General features: G+C 61.6%; 1 protein-coding gene across 1 annotated transcript in view; it reads right to left on the bottom strand.

The window, feature by feature from the left end:
- COL8A2 (collagen type VIII alpha 2 chain) overlaps positions 1-21,302 on the bottom strand; it is a 34,858-nt gene that overhangs the window by 11,282 nt on the left and 2,274 nt on the right. The window lies entirely within an intron of this gene.

Raw genomic sequence — 21,302 nt, 5'->3', positions numbered from 1 at the left:
CCGTGTGCGCTCTGGCCGTGACTCCCACGGGTGGCTCAGGCTGCCACCGCCGAGCCCTGCCTGCCCCAAGAGCAGCTGGGTGGGTGCTGCGTCTCCCGGTGGGTGCTGGACCAAAATCACGATGTTGGAGCCCGAGACTCGCTGTGTTTGTGGCTCAGCTGTGGCACTTTGTGGGCAGCGATGGGAGCTCGCTCGGAGGGCAAAGGATGGGAGCCCTCAGCCGGGAAAGCCCAGGGGAGGGCTGTGGCTCTTGGGAGCAGCAGCCTCTGCCTTAAGTGCCTGTTTATTTAAAATAAATACCCTCTATAAATATACCTTTCCTCTAGCAACTTTTTCTGTGCCAGCTCCACGCACGGAGCTGCAAACAGATTGATTTGCAAAGAACATTTATTTTCAGAAGCTTAAGTAACACGTGATGCCAAAGAGCTTTGCTGGTTTTCCTCCTTCTCGCAATAATTGACCCGTGGTGGTTATTAATGAGAATTAAGCTCTCTGCCTCTCCCGCTGGGGAGCAGGGGCAGGGCTGCTGCGCACCGGCATTTGATCGGAATTTCCTGAATTGCTTTTGCTGAAGCAGCAGTGAAAAAAAAAAAAGCTGCAGCCTAGAGAAAAAACAACCCCAAAAAGCCCCCATATTGAAACAAAATTAAAACAAATTAAGTAAAAGGAGGGGGGAGCCCTGGCATGGGATTGTTCCCAATGCTACAAGCATTTGGCAGGTTGTCAGAGGTCTCCAGTGATGAGGCAGCCTTGACCACTGCTCTCCTGCCCGGTAAATGCCCACCGAGCTGGGCCCCTTGTGCTCCCCGCGCCGGGCTGTGCTCGGGGCCGTGCATGAGCTTGCCGGCCCTGGCTGCAGCCCCAGGGCTGGAGGGGACCGGGACAGCTCTGCTGCCGGCGGCACAACAAAGCCCGGACCCTGGGAGGATGCAGGCAGCTACGGCAGATGCTGGGAGAGGAGCTCTGCTCTGCCCGTCCCACCGGAGCCAGCAGTGCCGGCACTGTGCCATACCCACCGCAGCACCCAGAGGGGAGGCCACAGCCAGGCTCCTGCCACGCTGTGGTTCAGGCAGGCGCAGCCAGGGACACGCGTGACAGCCACCATCAGCCTCCTCGGCAGCATGGAGAGGGCCCTGCCGGCATTATTGTTTTTCTGTCTTCAGGATCGAGAAGAGGAACGCTTATTTTTATGAAGCATTATTTTACAAGGATTTGTTTAAGGGAAAAAGAATCCCATTTTAAGGGATTGCAGCTGTAAAAATACAGTTTCTGCTAAATAAAAGAGGAGAACAAACCCCTGAATCAGCTATTTATTTGTTTTCCTTACCTGATATGACCCCTGTGCCTCCATCTCTAACTCCCTCCCTTCCCAGCTCTCTCTTCTCCCACCTGGGCTTTATTCACCCCTGCTCCTCCCCTTGACTGGGGTGTTTTCACAGGATACTGCTCGTTGCTCCAACAAGCCCACACCACAGGAGCAGCACCCTGGGGTGGCTCAGCCCCTCGCTGCTGGGTGCTGTGGAGCATTTGCAAACGTCCCCCTGTCCTTCTGCAAGACCTCAGCCCTTGGAGAGACACGGGACTGAGGGGAAACCATAGCCAGAGGGAATGGAGAGGGAGGACAAGGTGATCCATCTGCTTTGGCTCCAGCTGTGGTTCTGCTGTGCGCCGGATGCGAAATTGAGTCCCCCTGCTCCGCGCCGAGGTGGCCGTCTGTAACCCGGCGTCTCCAGACACGGGCTTAGCTCCTGCACATCCTCCCTTGGTCCAGACGGGTCGTTCCACCTGCCCCCGCTCTCCCAAGGGGCTGCGCGGGCAACGGGGGAGAGTGTGGCCTGAGACCCCCAGGCACATGTCTCCGTCCCTCAAGGAAAAGGGTCTCTGGTGCTTTGCCGTCCCCCGCGGCACTGCCCGGCACCGGGGCAGGAGGCCTCACGTTACCCGGGCTCTCCAGGCGGTGATTTAATAAGAATAAAATGGAAACATCTGGAGTCTCATATGATGGATAAAGTGTGCACAACTTGTCTGTGAAGAGGCTCTTTCATGCCTGAAATCTCCTGCGTTATGAAATAAGAATTAATCACAACGAGCAGCCGTGCAACGTTCTCATCTCCCAGGGCAGGTTGCAAACGTTGGCTGGTTCATGGTGCAGACGGGGCCGCTGTGCCCGTGATGGCTATGGCTGGGTGTCGCCTGCCCGTCCTCCTGCGGGGCCAAGGGCCGGGAGCTGCTCCGGTACAGCCAGCAGAAATCCCACAGGGAGTCACTTTTTTCCTGCCTGGAGCAGGGGAGATGCTTTGGGGGCTCCCGAGCACAGCCCCTCCTGGCCCTGGCACTGCGGGACGGGGGTCACCCCGCTTTGCTGCCTGGGCACTGCGGCCGGCTCCCGGGCACGGCGGGGCAATGCCGGGCTGGGCACCGCGGCCGGCCAGGCTGCCATCCTTCAGCGGCAGCTCCAGCCCCCCCGGCACAGTCCGGTAGGTCGACCACAACCGCTCCTTGCAGAAAAGCCAAGCCCAGCAGGAGCAGCTGGGCCAGGAGAGTTCATGCAGGGGGAGCGCTCGAGGGGTCCAGCGACGCGGTGCTGTTCCCCCAAGATGCTGGAGCAGGGATGGGGCTCGGCAGCACCGCGCTGTTCGGCTCCGGGGGGAGCGGAGGCCTGACCCAGCTGCAGCCGGTGCGGCGGCGCGGCTCGGAGACCCCTGGCACAGCTTCAGAGCACGCCGCCGCCGCGCTAACTGTGCAAGTGTCTGCTCCCCTGGCAGTCGGTGAGCAGACGTGTTAAAAACCCCTGGCACGCAATGAAAGCTCCGGGAAAAGGAAAAAAATCTTACACTTAAAGCATGAGAAAGGAGACAAGAAATGTCACCTTGTTCTCGCAGGAGCGTGGGGGCTCAGGCAGCCGGAGCCTGCGCCGCCCCCGTTGCTCCAGAAACAGCCTGTGGCTTGTGCTGGTCGGCCTGGCAAGCTCCTGGCGCGCTCCCGGCATGCAGCTCCCGGCCGTTCCCAGCGGAAGGGGGCTGCCGCCGCCCCACACCGTCCCCCTCTCCCCGCAGCATCATGTCAGTGCTCCCGGGCACGGCCCTGCCCACAGACTGGGCAACTTTCCTGCGAGCAACACAGCCGCGCGCTTCCCCCGCGCACACAACCAGGGGCTTGTTCGCTGAGCTGCAGCTGATTTATGGCCCCTGTTATTTAAATATGAATTATGGGCCTGGCAGGCAGGTACTGCGCCTGCTCCCTTCAAGGCTAATTATTTTTTAAGTCAATATATGGGATCCGCGGGGGATCTGCGATTGTGGTTGAAGGTCAGTAAAATGGAGAACTTGTTTAAACCCGGCAATAAAAGCGCAGCCCCTGTGGGGCGCGGTGTGCTGCTTGCTGGCCCTCGCCCTGGCTCCGTCCCTGCATCAAACCTGGGGCCACACCAGCCCCCACGCAGGTTTGCTGGGGCACGGGGATGAGCCAGGATGGGGCCTTCGATGCACTTCAACCGCACGCCCAGGCTCACCGGTGTGGCCCCGTCCCCGTCCCCATCCCCATCCCGTCCCCACGTCGCACACTGGGAGCCATGGCACGGGCACCACCTCTGCAAACAGCGGCAGAAGCTCACCCCGGGCTGCCGGTGAGCAGCAGTGAGCACCTAGCGCGCTCGCCCAGCTCGGGTGGACGCTGCAAAGAGAAAGCACCGAGAAAGCAGCCAGTGTGTGTGGGTGGGCTGGAGCAGCGCAGGTTTGGACGCCACCATGTCCCATCGAGCCGCTCCATCCTCCGGTCATTTACAACGAAAAATAAAGCAGGGAGGTTTTCCAAGCCCAACATGGGGCTGGACTGACTCCAGCGGGAGGTAGATGATTTGGTTTGCGCTACACATGCTTTAAAAATAATAATAAAACGCGTCAAAAACGAGAAGTGAGCTATTGAAACGGAGAGCGAGCACGTTGTTTCCGTAGGCCAGGCTGAGAAAGCCAAAGGCATCAGGCAGCAGCTCGGCTGAGCAGCGCCGGAGCGCGCAGGGAGAGTCTTGGCACAAGCCGGGCCTTAAATGCATGACACCTGATCCCGTCCAAAAGCTGCTGTACGCGCCGCACGGACCCGGAGCCTCGCCCGCCTGTCAGCAGAGGGAACAAGAAAACATTTTCCTTGACGAAAGAAAAACACCCCACCCCTTCTGCAGGCAGCCTCCTGCCACCCCTGCAGCACCCGCGCCTGGTCCCCGCATGGAGCGGGCATGAGCACGGCATGGCAGAGCACGGCACGGCACAGCATGGTGCACTGCCCTGCGGCACAGCCCCGCGGTGCCTTCAGCCCGGTTTGCTGCGGGTGGTGGCTGCGTCCATCTGTATTGCCCCGCTCCAGGCAGGGGTTGCAGCCAAATTAACTCCGAGGCTGGGGGCTCCGTACGAATTAACTCCTGCTGCGATAGCAACTACTGCGGAGGCGGGCGGGGGGCGGAGGGCTGAAGGAAAGGCCACGGGCCGAGCCGCTCTTGGCAGCCGCGGGGCAGCCAACACGTGCGCAGCTGGGGGCGGCTGTGCGGGGCGCAGGAGAGGAGCTGGCGCTGGGGGGACTGCGGCGGGGGGCGGCTGCTGCGGCGGGAGGAGCCTGGGGATGGGTGTACAACACGAGGCGGTGGGATGCCAGGTTCTGCTCGCTCCGCCGGTCATAAAACAGCTGGTTTGCAGGCAGCTGCTGAAGAGCTCGCTGCAAAACCAACCTGGGTATTTCTCCCCATCTTGACTCACCTCCTGACACGCCTGAGCCATCTGCGATGTGCAGAGAGCGGGGAGCGTGCGGGAACTGCACCCTGCCCCACCGCGCAAGCCGGGCAATGCCCTGCATCGGTGTCAGGCCGGCACTTGGCCATGGTGGGGGCCTGGGCGGTGCGTGCTGCCCATGGCGCACGCTGCCCGGAGCCGAGGAGCCGGGGGTCCGATGGTGGTGTTGACAACAGGGTCGGTGCCGCCACTTGATCCTGCAGCCGCTGGGTCAGGGATCAGCTAAGGCGGATTAATGACCCTCCATGTGTGTGTGCCGGGAGCGCAGCAAAGCATGAGCCTGCCACAGGTCACAGCTCAGGGCTTAATCCCTCACCTCCAGCTGTCAAAACTCCTCCGCTGAGCACGGGAGAGCCCCGGGCTGATCGCTGCCGACGTGCCAGGCCGTGGCCGGAGCCGAGGGTGCACACAGGGGCGAAGCCATCCGTGGGGAACGGCGGGCACCGTGGCATTTGGAGACCTGGACAGAGACCTCGGGGTCTGCACTGGCTTGGACCCGGGTCTGGGTGGAAAACCCTGGCCTGAAGCTGCAGAAATGCTGGGTTTCTGTCCGGGGCGCGAGGCTCAGCCCGGCTCACTGCATCGCCGGGGCGCCGTGGTCCCCTCACCAAAACACAGGTGGGATGTCCCCCGGGCACACATGGAGGCAAGTGAGACCCAAGGGACATGTTCCGCCCCTCACCCCGGCCCCAACGGAGGGCTTCTGCGCCCCCAGCTCCCCGGTCCCATCCTCCTCCCCCCGCCAGCCTCAGCTCCACCGAAATACCAGACTGTGCGCAGCATTAATAGCAGGGTTGCCTGCCAGGTGCATAGTTTGACCAGTCGGATCACACATGCCAAACCACAGGTATTTTATGAGACGTTTCCTGTTATGAAGACATTTTTGTGGGGATTCATTTTTTTCTTCCCCTCTTCTTCCCCTCTCCTCCTCCTCCTCCTCCTCCTCCCAGCGGGATGGTGGCCTGCCTGGGGGGCAGCAGCAATGCCATCCCTGGTAGCCAAAAGATGGAGCAGAGGGAGAGCCGAGGGCCGGAGCTGGGGCGTATGGTGAGGATGGTAGTGCCGGAGGGTCCCGTCCCCTTCGCTGTGCCGGCAGCCGCCGGGCAGGGTCTGGAGCCCCTCTCCTGGGGTCTGTGCAGGGTCTCTGCAGGTGCAGCGGCAGGGGCCAGGCTGCGCGGGGTCCAAATTGCCGTGTGAGCCCCAGCCCATGCCACGACCTGAGCACAGCCTCTCGCACCCAAATCCTGGTGCGGGATGTGGAGCATCTGCCCAGACACCCCGGGGAGGGACAGGGGTTGCGAGCCCCAGCGAGCTGCAGCAGCTTCAGGGCATCGCTCTCCGAGGGACGCGTGCCGGCTCAGTCAGCCGAAGCAGCCCTGCCCCAGGGACACATAAGCTCTGGTGGGAAGCAGATGGTATTTACCCGGGGTCCGTGGGTCAGACACCACTTTGCCCTCGCAGCTCCTGTGCAGAAAGAGTGTTTTCTAATGCAATGGGTATTTTGCAAAGAAATCTGCTAAGCCTGGAGGGACCCGCAGAGAGCGATTCCCATCTCAGGGAATTCACAGGCAAGTGGCCATCAACCGCAGACATTTAAACTTCCAGCCTCATACTGGGGTCACCGGCTTAATTATAATGAGCTGTGGTCCGGGCCAGAGCCTTCTGGGGCAGGGGTGCTCAGAGGGGCCGGGGCAGCTTGCTCAGGGGGCTGCTGCCCACACTGCGGGTCAGGACGTGTGGGGCAGGGATGCCCCAGAGACCTCCGGGGTCCCCATCCACGCTGTCCCCGCCGAGAGTTGGGGCAATGGCGCAGCACAGAGCAGCCTGGTGCTGCTGGAGCCCATTGCACCCGCACCAGCACCATGGGAACATGCAGTTTCTGCACCCGAGTGAACGCAGCAACACTACGGCTGCTCCAGCCCCTGTCCACGCACCCCGTGGGAAGGGAAACCCCGTGAAGGGGGATGCGGGCGATCGAGGAGCAGTGGGAGCCCGTAACAGCACTAGGGGAGCCGCTGCTGTGGGGAGCCACTGGCGAGGCCAGGAGCCCTGCGGTGGCTTCAAAGCTCCGTTGGGAGGACCTTCCCCTAAGCCAGGCATCTCTTCCCTTCTTTCCAAGGCACCCATGGCAAGTGAAGCAGCATTTTCAGCCACTTCCTCAGCACCTAACGATCCATCACCGGGGCGAAATTTGGGGCAGGGCATGGAGGGGGCCAGAAATGCCCGAGCTGCCGAGAGCGAACAGGGGGAGAGGCCAGGTCTGAACCCACGGATGTTCATTCCTCAGTGGATTAGGTTTTAAGCAGCGAGCGGCTGCTCTGCAGGACCAGTCCATGTGACCGCATCCAGGAGCTTCTCCTGCCCCAGACCCCAACGCCGCCGTCCCAGCCCCTCTGTTCATCAGCCCCGACGCCCGGCTCTCCTCTCGCCACCTGCAAGAACCCCCACAGCAGCTCCAGGTGCAACAAGGAACCTCAACAGCAGCGCCTGCCCTCCCGCAGGACAGACACGCTCCGTCCATCGCAGCCTCGTGCCACAGTGGAAACAGATTCCCAAGCAGTGGGAGCATGCAGGTTCAGCAGCTCCTGAGCCGGCTCCCGGTGCCCGGTGCCCCCGAGAGAGCTGGTGCCGCTGGTCAGCAGCTCGTTCCCCGGCACAGCGTTATCACCGCGGCATCCCCCGCACCGTTGTTTTCCCGGGCTGAGCACCGCCGCTCCTCGCCAGCGCCGCCCTCCGCCACCCTCCCAGCTGCCCAGATACGATGGCAAATTTGTGAGCTGCTGCGAAAACTTCTCGTGTGCGAAGTGCCAAGGAACATAACCCCGGCCTCCACCCCCGCCAGCGAGCCTGGCTGCCCGGGACGGGAAACTGCCTTGCAGTGTTTATCCTAACAGTCATTTTATTTAATGTCGGGGTTGAAATCCTGTCTCCCTGGTTTTGCTGGGTCCTTTGATCTCTGTTTCCTCTCCTTTTCCAGCTTTTTAGCAACACCCCCAGGTGAGTCTGCGTGTGCCTGGCTGGTGCCCGCGCTGCTGCCGCAGGCAGCCTGCCCGGCCGGGCAGCCCATGTTCCAGCAGCTGCCCACGCTCCCACACACCCTCGCCGTGCACGTCCTCTGCAAAACCCCTCTGCAATAACACGCCGGTGAAACCAGCTTCACCTTCGGAGCAGCATTTCCTTGGGGTTTCAGCATGCGGGAGGTGACCCCAGCCCCCAAAAGGGCAAGACCCCGGTGGGGGCACCCCCGGCTGCACCAGCCTCCCCCCCATCTACTGCAAACCCTCCCGGTGCGACCTCTCCTTGGCTGCCACCGCTCCCCGTCCCAGCGGGTTGGTCACAGCCCTTGGGGACTGGATTGGCCACGTGCCTCTGCACAACAGTGTGGCTGCAGGTGATGGGGACCTGCCCTGCTCTGCCTGCCCCGGGGCTCAACCCGGGCAGGTGCGGTGCCGCCGGTGGGGTCTGGGCACAGGGTCCCCCCACCACTGCATCCCTGAGCCGGCCGCTGTGCTGCTTCTGGGGTTAGCAGGGGGAAAATATTGTTTGTGCTTCTCTAATATCTGCCTTCTGTTTTGCATTTGCCGTTTCTTCAAAGATAGGGAGCCGCCTCTGCCAAGATTCCTGAGGAGATATCCTCAGCAATGCCGACCACGCTCCCCACCGCACTCAAAGAAAACAAATGTCAGGCCAAGGATTGATACGAAATAGTTTAAAAATGAGAAAAAGCTGCCTTAGAGCTAGGTTTACAGTAAAATAAATTTCAGGAGTGGGAGCCTCGGCTGCGTCCCTCCCCGGCGGGCGGATGGCGTGGGGGGATAGGGTTACCTGCCGGGGCAGCGCCGCGGCCCTGCCCGCTCTGAAAGCCGCCCTCGCCTCGGTGGCATGTGGCCTGGTACCGGCTGCTCCCTGCCCGCACCACAGGGGCTTGCTGGGGCGAGATGTTGCTCCCCGGGCACAGCGGGGCGGCACGGGGGTCCCGGTCCCTGGTGCTTCCCACCGGCACCCCTTCGGGCAGTGCGGGCACGTTGACCCTCCTCCCCCCATTTGCTCAGCAAATCCCCCCCCAGGGTGGTCACTAACCCCCGTGCCATCCCCCACCCCTGCCCGGGTCCCTTCCCACGGTCTCCCGGGCGCAGCGCCCAGGGCAGAACATCCCACCAGGGACTGGTACCTGCTGGGCACGGGTGCAGCGTCGGGGCGGGCAGCAACGGAGCCGGGTGAGTTGCGGGGCGGCGTGGCGGGGTGTCTGTGCCGTGGCGGCCGTGCCACGGTGGGGAGGAGGAGCAGGGGCTGCACCCCTCCGGCTGGCGGGGGCCCCTCTCCTGCCCTGCCCTCGCAGTGCCCCAGGAGGTGACTGACAAGCCCAGCCTTCGCTCGGGGCTCTCAGAGGGTTAAAGCATGTGACTTTAACCCTTAGAGCTTTAACCCTGATGCTGCGCTCTCAGTTAACCCAGTAAAGAAAATGAGCGGCGGCTTCTCTCCGGACAGCGGGGGCTCCCGGCAGGACCCTCGTCCCCAGCTGCCGCAGCCTGAACCCTCCCCATCCCGCTGCCCCGAGCACCCCATCCCTGTCCCCATCGCCATCCCATCCCCATCCCCGGCTGCCCCCGGGGCCACGCACCATAAAGGAGCTTTTCTGGCACGGCAGCAGCGGCGGAGCTGCTTACACATACTCACACCCCAGCGAGGGGATGGAGCGCACGCTTTTCAGGCAGTATTTTAGTTTTTGTTATTTAATTTAATTTAATTTATGTGAGCTGATGCGAGATCCCAGCAAGCCTGAGGTGTTCAGTGGAAACTCTGACAAGACGCTACCATAAACCGCGCTCCCGCTGCCCGGCCAGCACTGGCCCCGCGCTGCCGGCTTGGATTTCAGATTTTCCTCCACACTCTGTAACGACCGTTTTGGCGGGGCCGGCACCACGGTGGGTGCAGAGCCTCTGCAAGGCTGCGCTCCTGGAGCTCTGCAGCACTGCGGGGCTCCGTGTACTGATCCTAGCACCACCCTGGCTGCGGGCAGCCCCCACGCCACCCCCCAGCACGTGCCTTTCCATCAGTACGGATGCGGGTTGTGTAAAATCAGGCTGATTTTTTCCCAGAATTTTGTTTGGAAAAAATTTGTCCGACGCTGTCACAAGATGTTTCAACATCGCTGAATCAGCTGCTTTGATTTTTCAATTTGAAATTTTTATTATTTTTTTTTTAGTTTCCACATTTCCTTTGTCTCGGAGCCGAAGGCCTCACAGGGAATTCCAGAGGCCCCGCTTTCCTGGGGATTACGCCAAAACCCTGTTTCCCCCCGAGCCCCGTGGCCGAGGCGGCAGCGAGTCCCATGGGGCAGCTCCGCTCCCCTCCTCCCCTGGTGTTCCCGGGTCTTGGCCAGCCGGGTGCCGTGTCCCAGGGGACACGGGGGGCCGCTCGCCATTCCCACGTGCACCATCTGTATTTGTCATAAACAAAGAGCTTTCCACCTCAGGTAATGCCAATGTGCCACCACCTGAAGCCCCAGTCTTATTACCAGGCTCCTAATTGGAAATTGAGTGCAATCGAGTGCAATCGAGTATCTCATTTAAGCTGCTTTAAAGGGTTCCAGATCCCCTCCGCCTGCTCCTGGCTGGACCCCTGCACCCACAAACCATGTTCATCTCCTGCTGCTTCTGCCTCTCCTGACGCGGCACCACCCGGCAGAGCTGCCCTGCCCGGGGGCACACGGTGCCCTGCGGAGCAGCCGGAGGCTGCGCCAGGGCAGCTGCCCAGAGGAAAATGGGATGGATTTCGTGTGCCTCAGACCATCCCAGGGGAAAAACCGCTTCTGGACCCAGGTCAGGGGAAGGAGTGGCAGGAGCAGTCAGGACAGCGCCAGGAGTGAGCCGGCTGGGAAAGGCACCAAGGAGCCGGTGACCTTAACAGGCTCCAGGGCTTGGGAGCACCAGGGCCAGCCCTGCCTCCCCGCAGGGCGCAGAGCACTTGCCTTGGGCGTCTCTGTTACCATTGACCCTTTGCCAAGCAAAATTGGGGACCTGGAGTTCAAGCACCAGTGGAAATCAGTGCAGAATATACAGAATATTTTCTTAGAGGAACGTATTTATTTCTGTTAGAGACGCCAGCCCTTGGACAGACATGCAGCCGGCGGCACTCCGGGCTGTCCCCGTGTCCCCGTGTCCCTGCAGTCTCCCGGGGGCATGTTTTGCTGCAGGAAGGGACGGAGCCTGCAGCGGTGACGGCGCAGGGCCATGCCCCGTGGCCCTGTCCTGGGAGCACCGGGGTGCAAAGCCAGGGACCAATTTGGGGGGGGATGGGGAGGGCTGCGCCGGCCACTGCGGCTGGCTGAGCCGGGTGCCGAGCCGAGGCCAGGGGACACACTTATTACAAAATCTTTTGTTTAGGCTTCAAGCTGGAAAAACATCCAGCTCCTCTTTTCCAGGCAGAGTTTTCCTCCGGGCTGTGTCATGTGGGAACCTCCCTCCGTCCCTGCTCAGGACTCGCTGCCCAAAGAGGGGCTCATCCTGCCCAAGGCCACACGGGCCAGCAGCGGCACAGCGCTGAGCGTGGGCGAGGACCCCCCGCCTCTGCATGGGGGCACCCACTCGTCTGGGCACAGGCGCCGGGAGGCTGCCGTGGTGCTCAGGAGGGGACTGGCACCCGTTCCCGCAGCCGAGGAACCCCAACGCCAATCCCAATTGTCCCCCCGCGCCAGGGAGCAGACCTGACCCGGGGCAGGCGCTGGCACATTGCTGCCTTCTAGGAAATGGCGAGTGCGTGGCAGCCCCGGCTCGGGCGAGCGCTGGGCGTCTGCTGCGGGTGCCGCGCTGCCGTGCTCGCCTGGCATTTATGAGCCTTCACATATGGCAATGAAACATGGGGAAAAAATTAAATCGACCTATTCATCCCATTTTTCTAGAGGACAATTATTAAAAAAAAAAAAACAAACAAAAAGAGAAAAGAAACCCAAGAAACCCTTCAGCCTTCAACCCATGTGGGAACGGAGTAGGGAAAGGCTCTTGGAGGCACTGGCCGGGCTGAGGGCAGCGCAGGGACAGCAGCAGGCAATGCCCTCCCATCCCTGCCCGGGGAGGGCTGACAGACCCCTGGCCGCGGTCACCGTGGGAAGGTCAGGGTGCACCCCAAACCTCCACACCGAGAGGCTGGCGGGACCCACCCTGAGGACGGGCAGCACCAGCCTCGCCGCTGCGATGGAAATAACCAGAAGCAGAGCTGGTCTGCAACTGCAGGGAAGTCCCGGAGAGACGCGGGGCTCCAGAAGATCCCACCCCATCCCCAGCTGCCTGGCCAGGGCTCAGCCAGCCCCCGGCACACCTACGGCGCGGCCGGGCTCCTGGGAGCCTTCCTGCACAAGCCCACAGACATTTTCCACCTCATTTACAGCAAGAGCATTAAAATGCTGTTTTCTGAAGGCACGGCACATTGAAATGCCAGGCCCTGGGTGGAATTTGGCGGGGGCCCAGTGGGAGGACAGCTCTGGCCATGGCTGGGCGCCGGGAACCCCCCCATCCGCGCTGGCCCTTGGCAACGCTGCAGCCGGCCCCCGAGGGAGGCACCGGGGTCTGCAAGGCCACTGCCGCCTCCGTCCCTCCCGGCACACTGCAGGCAGGCCAGGCAGCGTCGAGCAGAGGCGGATGGCGCGAGGAGCCCTGGACGGGGTCCTGCCCCCGCACTTGGCTCCCAGCGCTGTCTCCTGCCCGCTGCCGGGCTCCTTTTGTTGGGATGTTATGGTTGGCCCCTCCTGTGGCCCCGGCTGGGCTCTGCCAGGGTCAGACCACGGCCCCGGCGAGCCAGGCTTCCTCTGCTGGCAGAAAGCAAATGCCACGCAAGGCCAGTGTCCCACGGCCTCCGACCAACCCTGCCCGGGCTGGGCCAGTGCTGCGGCGAAAATACGGCATGCGGCCAGGCAGCGCCAGGCGCAGGAGGTGAAGCCGTAAAGCTGGCACTCTCCTCCCAGCTCTTCTCCATCAACCGGAGCTGGCCGAGGGGCCGTTTCGCCACAGCTGATGTTCCCTCTGTGCGGTGCCCGGCACGCACCGTGCCCCAGGGCTGCTCTGCTCCCCTCGCAGGAGTGCGGCATTGGGTCCCCGCCAGCACTGACCCCCCCCTTCTCTGTGACACCACGTGCCTGCGCTGCCGGGGAGGTTTCTGCAGGTACCCAGCCGCTGCGGCAAACCCAGCCCCGGGCACAGCTGGTGTCCGCTGCCCGCTCCTGGGCCATCCCTCCTCGCTGGGGGACAATGAGCCCTGGGGCACAGGTCCCATCGGGAGGCTGGCAGGAGCAGGGACACAGCCTGGCTGGCCGGGACAGCCCGTCCTGGTGCTGCAGGAGCAGCGGGTGCCTGCCTGGCTGGGGAGAGAGACCCCAGGGGCTGCTGTGCGAGGGTGTCTGGGATGGGAGTCGGGGAGAGGGGGAGCCCTGCTCCCACACCCAGCCCCGGGGCTGCCTCTGTGAACATCCTGGCCACGCGTGCCTTGGCGAGGCGGCAGGGCTATTTTGGGAGCTTTCAGCACCACCCAGAGAGGTGTCCGATGCTTTTATTTATAAACCCACTGGCTCCTGCCCAGCTCCAGCCAGCTCATATGCAGGAAAAAGCCCAACGGAGCCAAGACAAACAGAGCCAGCAGCATCCCCGCACGGTAGGAGGTAACGCCGAGCGGGCCAAGGATGCTCCAGCTGAACCACCCAGCCTCGGGCTGCCCGGCAGGATGGACACGCCTTGGCACCGTGGCCCCGGGGCCAGGCTTCAACAGCACAAGGCTGCAGCTACATTTGCGCAGCCGCCCTGGGCAGACCCAGATGTGCTGGGGCTGCTGTGGAGCAGGTGGGGGGCTGCCGGCAGGACCCCATGTGCTGCCCTCAGCGCAGGTCCTGCTGCTCAGTGCCAGGGACCCGCGTGTTGCGGCACAGAAGTGCCCGTGCCCCGCTCGGGGTGCTGCAGAGCTGCCATGGGTAACTGCAGAACTGCAGCCGCCGTAGGACCCCCGATGCTGTGGCTGCCGCCTGCTCCCCACCCTGCTCCCCAGGCACTTCACTGGGACAGTCAGCCCCGCTTGCAGTCAGCACTCTCCCCAGGGATGCTGGGGGGGTGGGGGGGTGGGGAAGTACCTTAAATACTGGCTGGGGCTGGGGCCAGAGCCCTCATGCCCAAAGGCAGAGAGGGATGCAAACTCCCGCAGCTCCCGCCAAGCTGCCGAGCTTGGGTGGCCGGAGGTGAGGGTCCAGCCCCATCCGAGGGGTCAAAGGGGCTGCCCCACGGATGGGCTCCCCCTGGCACTGGTTCCGGCCCTCGGCAGCGCAGCAACAATCAGGTTATTGTCAGCGTGCCGCCAGGGGCATGAGTGTGCCAGGAATTCAACAAACTCGGTGCTTTCCGCCTGTCCCACTGGCTTTCCCAGCCCAGGCTAATCCCATAAGACGCCCCATCAGCACAGCCGCAGCTCTGCAGCCTGCAAGGAGGGACGGCAGCTCCCAGCCCCCCAGCCCCCCCATCTCCCCCAGGCACCGTCCAGGGGCAAAGACACTGTGGTAACACGGCCCCAGCGGCTCCCATCGGGCCCAAGGTGGGCACAGGCAAAGGCACCGCCAGCACCAGCTCCAGCAGCTTCTGGGACTTGGCTAATGGGGTCCATTTGCTGGGTAGTTCTTGGAATAACAAATTGTATCATCCAAAAAAGCAAAACCACAAATGAGGATCGGCTTGCAGCCCGGCTCACAAAAGCCCCTTGTCTGGAGGCTGCCGGTGCCCCCCAATCTCCCAGAGAAAACTCAATTTAACCAAAATAAACAGCACGCCCAGCCCTCCGCTCTCACGCTCTTCCCAGCAAACCATGGAGCAACGCGGGCTCAACCTGATACTGTGGCTGGCAAACTCGATCGCCTGGCTCACCGCGCGCCTGGGACATCCCCGCCGGCCCCGGCTGTTCGGCTGTGCCGTGCCGCGCAGTGACGGAGAGCTGCTGACCTCTCCTTCTCAGGTGCTTCAACTATCCAGCAAAAACGTACCGCTCAAAGCTGGACGGCTCCTGGAGGTCTCCGGGCATGGTGCAGACCCCCTGCTGCAGCCCGGGGGGCCGCCAGCTCACCCTGCCCTGTTGCAAACCCCATCTTCCACTCCCTCCAGGTCAGCAGCAAACACGAGGAAGGGAAGGGCAGCCCCGGCTCCGGCAGGGCTTGCGCAGGAGCAGGGAAAAGCGAGCCACGGACTTCCCCACAGCGGGATGAAAGATGAGGTTTGACACCTGCTAAACCCTCTAATCCTCCTCTTGTTCATCACTATCAGCTCTCCAGCAGGCTTGGAGCCCACCAGCCAGGTGGGAGGCAGAGATTTATAGCAAGCGAGCCTCTCTGGAAGCGCCGGGGAGTGTGGCCGGGAGTGATCCCAGCCTGGCGGTGGGGCCAGCCAGCCAGACCCATCAGCTGCCTCCGGTTTCTAACTCCCCTGGGCCACGTCCCACGCCTGCGCTTGCGGCCGGACTCCCGAGGTTGCTGGGGAAGCGCGCCCAAGGTCACGAGCACCCGTTTGCATCCTAAGAGGACACGTTACAGGAGGTGCCCATCCGGGTCCTGTCCTGGGAGGCTGCAAGAGGGGGAAATAGATGAAGGGAGGAGAGTTAAACCCCTTCCCAGTGGGGCTGCCCTCTGGGCTGCCCAGATGGGATTTTGGGTTGTTCCTCCAACTGGGATTGGACCCCAGGGAGCAAATCCCATCCCATGCCAAGAGCCCCCGTGGCAGCCGGCCCTGGAGGGGTCTTGCCGTTGGAAAGGTGCCCCCTGCCATGCCTCCAGCAGCCCCGCAACAAGGCGGACAGAGGTTTGCTTCTCCCACAGCCCTGGTCTTCACGCCTTCACGTGCAGGGCAGGAGCACCGGCTGCCAGCCCCCGTCTGGGAGCTCCACTCCAGCCCTGGCCCCCAGTGCTGGTCATGTGCCCCCAGCCCCAAAACTCACATAAATTATTTGCAAGCTGTCACCTGAGCAAGTCTGCTTGGGTTTCAGGCCAGGTTTCATCCCTGGACCAGCTGCCACCAGCCAGGGGACTCAAACAGACGATTTGTGACACCCCATCCCACCCGCGCAGGATGCCACAGCCCCGCAGCACACGGGCGCTGGGCTGGGAAACGGCCACGCTGGCATTTGCCTGACCCTTGGGGATAAACACAACTGAACTCCCACGTCCCCTGGGAGCGCAGGACGGGAGGGGGCTGCCGGAGTCCTGTACCCGGCTGCATCCAAGACGGTCGCTCCAGCATCTCTCTTCTTCCCAGCCGGATGCCTGGAGAAAGCCGAGGCCAGCAGAGCTCCGGACCACGGGTGACCCCACCGTCACGGCTCATCTGCCGCGGGTAATTTGCTGCCTGCCCGGCAGCGCTCTCGCTGCATTCCTGCCCTAAGTACCGCGGATTTGCTGTGCTTTATGAAAAACGAAAAGAATGTTTTAAATGAAATTAATTCTTACAAACCCAAGATTTCATAAAAGCGCTGCCTGGGCACGGTTTGGCATGGGCCTGCTCTTGTTCGCTCTATTGGCCTTCCCCCGGGGGGAGGAAGATACCGGGCTTGGTATAAAATAACAAACTCATTGTATAGCTCTGCTTATAACTGCTCGGAAGAGCTCTGGGGTCTCATCCTAGCTCATAGTTTATGTTCGGCAATAACATCACATGTGGTCTTTAAGAAACAGCTACGGGAGAACACATAATGGAAAAAAGCATCAGCGGACGTGCCGAGCAGCATCAAACATGCCCCGGATGAAGGACCGGTGCCAGACACCTGAGCATCTCGCACCGGGGCCGTGCCACATGAGCCGGTGCTTCCCAGCCGGCGCAGTGCAGCACGGTGCAGTGTTTGGCACGGACAAGGTCCGTTTGCAGTGCGGACGTTTCTGTGCCGGCGGTGGGGAGGAGCGAGCGGATGTTCGGGAAGCAGGTGCTCGGCGCAGCCCCACCAGCTTCCTTTGGAAGCAGACGGGGGAACTGATGCGATGCTGCCCGGCTCTCCCTTTCATCTTTACTTTAAAAAGCCACAAAGCCACCCAAGCCCCAAAGCGACTCTCTGCTGTCCCGCCGGCCCCCGCGCCGGGGATGCTCGGCAGGGTGCGGCACCCGCTTGTGGCTGGAGCAGCTCACAGCCACCCTGACCTTGTTATTTATGTAACGCAAAGCACTGTTTTCATCTGTCCACGCATTGTCCACGAGCCAGCAGCTGAAACTCCCCCAGTGTGACCCTCAGAAGTCTGTGGGCCTATAGCGGTCGCTGAGTTCCAGGATCCTCGTGCTGCCATGGCAAGGGGGACGCCCCAGCCCCAGCCACGCCCGAGGCGCCCGGCCACGGCCCCGCATCGCCCGCGCTGGCCTGGTTTGTGGTCTGCTCTCGATGCCCAGGCTGCTCACGCTGGGGGGGCTGCAGTCTCTGACCGCCCAGCTGCAGTGGATGGGTTTATCAGCCTGACCCCTTCGGGGCCCAAAGCATCTGAAATCAAAGGCAAAGAAAAGACAAAAGTATCGCCGCTGTAATCCAAACCCAGGACCTTCGGGGATCTGCCTGTGGGTTGTGAGCGCCAGACTGGCAATATCAGGAAATATGAAGAAATAGCAATAAAAGTAGACTTGTTTCTCTCCACTGGCTGGCTGGCTCACAGGACACTGGAGCAGCTGAGAAATACCTTTCTGCAGTCATTGACAATGCATGTTTGTGGCTGAAAATATGCTTCTCTGGCAAAAGCCCACATATTTAACCCCAGTGGGCACCAGCGGCTCACCCTGCGGGTCTCCATGGAGAGCAGCAGGACTTGCACAACCTCCCTGGGCACGCAGGCACGGTGGGGGACGTTGCTCTCGGCTGCTGACATCGAGCAACTGAACACTGAGCAGGATGCAAGGGCGATAAGTGGCAAGTGTTGAAATTAAAGCCACACTGAAAGCAAAGGAACTGTTAGAGCTCCCCTCCGTGCCAAGCCTCCCATCGCCTTATCGGTGCTTCCCTGAAAAAGATGGCTGTGTTGTCCTGACATTAAATATTCTCTTTGCAGCGATCCGTATCTCCTCCATTTCACTTGCAGCACCCGAATGCTCCAGCCCTGATGCACACCCTGGATTCACACTCTCACCCCTCGGAGCCAAGCCTGGAGCAAAGCCAAAATCTCCAAAGAAAAAATGCAGCCAGAGCTTCCAAGTTTCGTGGTAAAACCACATGATTTTGATGGGAAGCCATAAATCAGTCCCAGGCTCTCTCAGCCTCTGGTAACTTCTTAAAACAAACCTGGGCTGAATTTTAGGACTTGTAATGAATTCTGAAAGCAGGTGAATTGGCCACAGGCTTTAAGCATTGTGCAGAGAGTGACTTGGCTGCTCCGGGCGGCCCCGATCCCTGGCTGGATGGGCTCAGCTCTCCCTTAAAGATGGTGCACAACCAAAGCAACTTCCACCTTCTGCAGGTGTGAGGTTCATGTCTCTTTGCCTGAGAGCAGAAGAGCCCCGAGCACTGCTCCATCCCCGCAGCAGCACGGAGACCTGCCCGGCCCTGGGGGACACAGACAATGCCCCCGACAGCGGGAGCAGGAAAGGAAACACCCTCGCAATGCAATCTGGGCACGGGGGATTTTGCAGCGAAAGGGGTAAATCCTTGCGTGGCTGTGGGGATCGGGGCAGCTAAGCGAGGTGGTCTGGCCGCAGGGTCTTGGGTTTCGGTACAAAACAAAGAGAAGGCTCTTATTTGGCTAATGTGCCTCCGAAGAAAGGCTGTGTCCTTGTTTGCTCCCCCTGCCGCATTGTCTGCGGATAAAGACAGGGGATAGATCTCATCTGATACCAGCAGTATCATCTCATCCATCTGGACAGGGCTCTTTACAAGACCCTGCTTTAGAATTTAGATCCCTGGGAACCTGAAAGTCAGCAGTGAAACAAAACCCTCCGCAAGAACAATAAAGAGGCTCTCGGCGACAGCCAGAGAGATCTGCAGGGCAGGCACAGGAGGGGTCCGGCATTGCTGGGCCGCTCGGGTTTGCAGCAGGTTTGCAGGACTCCGCTGGTTTGGGGGATTCCTGGGGCCGCATCCTGCCCGGGGAAGGCAGAGCTTGTGCTGGGAGCGCTGCACTTCAACGCAAGAAACAGGGACTTGGTTGTTTGGTGCAAAATATCCAAGCTGGGAAAACCCTCGCCTCTGCATCTCTGCATCCACAGCAGGTGGACATCAAGATCATTGCCATCTTCCCTGGCTGCTTCTTGCCAAGCCCTGTCCTGGACGGAGGCGCCTGGAAAAGCCTCTGAGGACAAACATCTCCAGATGGGCCAGCGGGATGGGCTCGGCCCCAGGGAAGGTCGTGGAGACGGGACCCGGCTGCTCTGCAGATTTTGGCTGCGGTTTCTGCCTGTGATCTGCAGCTTTGCTCCATGAACTTGGCTGACACCAGGGATGGGGACCATAGGAATGCTCTGCGTTAACGGGCTGAGGGTACGGCAGAAACCCTCACATAGCTGCCTTCGGCTCCTTTTTTCTCCCACCTTATTTTTAATGGCACCCATCTCCCACCTGCAGCACCCTGGCCAAGCTCGGGAGCTCTGCGGGGAGGCAGCAGCCAGCGGGAGCTGTGGGGTCCCCGGTTGGACGCTCCTGAGAAGATACAGGGGTACAGGGCAGAAGGTGGCCCTGGCGAAAGGGTCCAGCTCCTGCAGCTCCTTGGGAGCAGCTGAGCAATGCCCGTGGGTGAGCTGGGCTTTGCAGAGCAGAGCAGAGCATCCTGCCGGCCGCACTGGCCCCTGCGCCCCCCCCCCCCGACCCCGCGCAGATGTTTCCCCGGTGCGCTGCCATCCAGCCAGCCAGGAGGGCCCTTCTCGGCTGGATGGGATCTCAAGGCTTTGAAGTTCACAGCCGATGCACAGGGTTACGCAGCCAGACCAGACAGCCCTGGGGAAGAGGCCAGGCGGCCAGGGATGTGACTCAGGAATGGCTCCGGCGACAAGGGGAAAAGGAAAAGCGGTTTATTATGTCTGTGCCGGCGTCCAAGTCGCCACACAGGGGAAGCAATGTGCGGCTGAGCCCTGACCGAGAGCCCGGGAGAGCCCGGGGAAGCCAGCGGCGTGGGGTGTCACCCCTGGCTTCGCCTGCTGCCCCCGAGGGCTCCGCTCCCATGGGATTGCGGCAGGACACAGCCAAGTTTCCAGCAGCACCCAGCCCCTCTCCCCAAAATGTCCGGGACAGAGAGCAATGGCAGAGGCACAGGGAACCCCTGGGTGCAAAGCAGGGAGTGGGTGCGAGTCAATGCTCCCCTCCACCTTTGTTAAGGCAGCTAATTTGCCTCTCTAATTAGCTGGTGGCTGAGCGCATGGGGGAGTGGGGAGGCTTGGAGCCCTGCCTGTGCCCAACAGAGCCGACAGCCTGCACCCCCTCCCACAGGGAAGGGGCTGGGAGGGGGAAACTGGGGGAAGACAAATGCAATTCAGTGTCTTTTTATCCCTCCCCCTCCCGACCTATTAGGTTTTATTGTCACAGACATTTTCTTTAGCGCAGGGGAATGGAAACTCTGCTGCTTCCCAGGCTGCAGACAAACTGAAACAGGAGAGAATGACAGAGGCAGTGTGTGAGGATGGGAAGGGACTGGCCCCACACGCCCTCTCCACTAGGGTTAATGCCTTTTGCAGGTGCCGTTGCCCAAATCCCCTCGATCTGCTGTTCCCCCAGCTCACGAGGAGCCCGGCTGCTGCACGGGCAGAGGGGAGACGCATGGGGCCTGGGGCCCACGGAGGCAGTTTTGTCACTCGCATCTCAGATCCCAAGAGGAGACAGAACATTAAAACCAGGCGGTTTTATCTCAAACTTCACAGGAAAGGCTGTGCCACCCACCAGCAGCCGAGCGCTTGGATGCACCACGCAGCGCCTGCGTCCCGTGATGGATCAGCTCTGAAAACAACACCCTGCTAATCTTCCTGCCCAGCAGCCATAAAACTGTCTTCCCAGTTCCTTTGGAGAGGATTTACAGCGGCTCAAAGCATCCCGGAGCGGCTGGCGGAGGCGAGAGCCCCCGTGGGTGCTGGCCCCGCACCTGGGGCGCATCCTGGCAGCGGGGCGATGCCCCCATGCTTCTCGGCTCCCAGCCGCTCCACCTTATTTCCCCCCCCAAACTAACGTTCCCCAGCAGGGACTTGGCAGCCCCCCCAGAGCACATCAGTGCCCCCAGGGCTGTGCCTGACCCCTGGAGCCTCTCGCTGAGATCCCAGCCCAGCCGCCCCGGGCAGCACCCCCCAAAGGCCCAGGAGGGGAAGGGGTTTCTCAGCACTGAAAGAGGCACAGCCACCGCGCAGCAGCCGACGGAGGGGCACCCGCTTGCACCGGGCATGTCAAGTCTTCCTGCAGCTCCTGCAAGGCAGAGATGCTCGCACAGCCCGTCCCTCCGCTGGGCTGGTGTGCGGCCCCCGTGACGGGGCGCAGACAGGGCAGGGCTCTGCCCCGACAGGCACAGCCTGCAGTTTTGGTCACAGCCTTGGTGACCACCCCACGAGTGGTGAAACGCGAGGGACAGCATCT

This window comes from Aptenodytes patagonicus, chromosome 21 (genome assembly GCF_965638725.1).
Source record: "Aptenodytes patagonicus chromosome 21, bAptPat1.pri.cur, whole genome shotgun sequence".
In the NCBI taxonomy this organism is placed as follows: domain Eukaryota; kingdom Metazoa; phylum Chordata; class Aves; order Sphenisciformes; family Spheniscidae; genus Aptenodytes; species Aptenodytes patagonicus.
Note: the sequence above shows the minus strand (reverse complement) of the source record. Positions and strands in the feature narration are given on the sequence as shown.